Raw genomic sequence first — 2,256 nt, forward strand, 5'->3', positions numbered from 1 at the left:
ACCTCCATGGAACAGAAGACTCCATGCAGCAGAAGAAGCAGGGATTGGAGCTGGAGGACTTCTTCCAGGCTTTTTCAGTGGGACACGGCATGGTTATGCTGAGGGTGGAGCTAGTGAATGCTGTCAGCCTTCTCAGCAGTCAGTCCTTGCTTTTTTAACCAAGCAAGATACTTCCTTCTGGAAAAGTTGGGCTTGGAGATTTTGCTAATGAAATTTTCAGTTCACTGTATCTTTTCCACATTTTGATGAGAAGCTGTTGAAAAGGGAGGGTAAGAAAGAATTGACCCAGGATGGTTAAACCACACAAGAAGACAGATTTCTCTTGTTGCTGGCAAACGGCAGCAATCTGAATTTTTTTGTGCTGTATGGAAGCAGATTTTCAGACTTCTTGAATGCTGGAGTTTCTGTGTTATATTGTTAATAAATCTTCAGTAAATATTCGCATATCTGTTTTTATCTCCCAGTAGACCAGCTTGGGCATGCACTTCCATACAACCACTACAGAAATTCCTAATCTGTACAAAATAAGCATCTTTCACAACCAGGGAGTACAAAATACATGACTGCAAAGCATTTTTTTTTTTCCTGGAAGAAAGTGTGTTTTTTATCATCTCTCAGGAAAACACAAGGATTGCAGCAAGACGTGCAGGAGAGACACAAATGGTTAAGCTCAGTGTATGAAGGGAAATGAGCAGGAGCATCTTCTCAATGTGATCTACGGGCCCTTGGTAGTGCTTGCCCGAACAACAGAAACAAGTGCAAACAAGTTAATGCTTGTGGATACCCGTTCATCCTCTCTGCTGCAGTCCATCAGTGCTGGGATGCAGCAGCATATGCAAAGGATGATTTGAAGGAGTCGATAATTGAGACATTCGCTACCTCTCTGCTTAATTCTGTGCAATGTAGGTAACTGCTACTAAAAGCGAGAGCTTGGATTTGTTTGTAGTTGGCTGGATGTGAGAAAGATCGTGGTTTTTCAAAAGGTTTAAAGCCCTTTATAGAGTGTAATGCAGATCTGCAGCTTGAATATGAAAAGAAAGTGCTGTCTTTGTAAGCAGAAGTGATTATTTGATCCGTCTGAGACGTGTGAAGGTGAAGGTGGCAGCTTGCAGGAGAGGTGGGCTCGCTCAGGGTGCAGGGGACTGTGCTTGCCTCTCATTTCGCTCCAGATCTTGAGGCTACTGAAGCTGCCGAGGGTCCTTTAAGGCTCGAGTCGTGCAGGCTGCTTTGTGGGTGCTGATTTGAAGATGCTCGTAAGTGTACTTGAAGCTGATGAGAAAGTGGAGCAGACTCATCGCTCTCCGTTCTTTAATCTGGGTGACGTTGTCCCTGTGAGTGGGTGAACACGGGTTTTGTGCTGACTGCCTCGTTGTACTCCGAGAGTGGCCCTGAGTACAGTAGTTTCTCATATGTGACAGCTGAAAAGAAAAATAACCCAGACAGAAATGTCTGTGTTCCCTTGATAAAGGAAAGTCATTTCTTTAGTCACTCCTAATGGCTCAGTTGACTTCAGTGCCTCCATGGATTTATACTAATCAGCACCAAAAACTGAATGCATCCTTCTGTTTCTCTATGGAAATATTGATTCTGTTTAAATCAAGAGTAATCCTGCTGCAGTCAATTGAGTTACATGCTGGTGAATGGTGGAAGACTTAGGTTCACTTTGTCTGAATTTCCCTGCAGATTTAGCCCAAAATGAGTCACAGGAGGGGGTGGATGGTTGTGCCAGGGCAGAGCAGGGACAGCCACTGCCACCACTGTTGCCTGCCCAGGTTTCTCTGCCGTATGATGAACTGTCCAACCGTTTCCCCACCCTGCTCTGCCCATTCCTGTTACCAGTCATGGTATCGTTTTCTTTTTACGACTTTGCTTTCTAAATTGCGTGGCTTCCCAGAGAGGTGGCCCTGTGGTTTGCTTGGTGGGCGCTTGCCCATTAGAAAGGTTTGCTACTTTTAAAGTGAGAAACCAGTCAGCAAAGATGCTGAAATCTAGGTGTAATTTTACCTGGTTGACGGTGTATATTTGCTGTATATGTACCTTCTTGAATTCCTAATTATTTGCATACAATCACAGCTCTGTTCCTTCTAGGGAAATCTGGGGATGCCTGTTGGGACAGGGGCTGGTCTCCACGATGGGGAGAGGACATGCTCTCAGCTGCTGCTGACTCTTGGTAGATGCATCCCTAGTGAAAGGAAAACAGAGAAATTTCCATTTCATGTATCCCTGAGCATAAGCCCCCGTTCCCGTAACATTCCT

The sequence above is a fragment of the Egretta garzetta genome, unplaced genomic scaffold (assembly GCF_000687185.1).
Source record: "Egretta garzetta isolate BGI_Z169 unplaced genomic scaffold, ASM68718v1 scaffold322, whole genome shotgun sequence".
Taxonomy (NCBI): domain Eukaryota; kingdom Metazoa; phylum Chordata; class Aves; order Pelecaniformes; family Ardeidae; genus Egretta; species Egretta garzetta.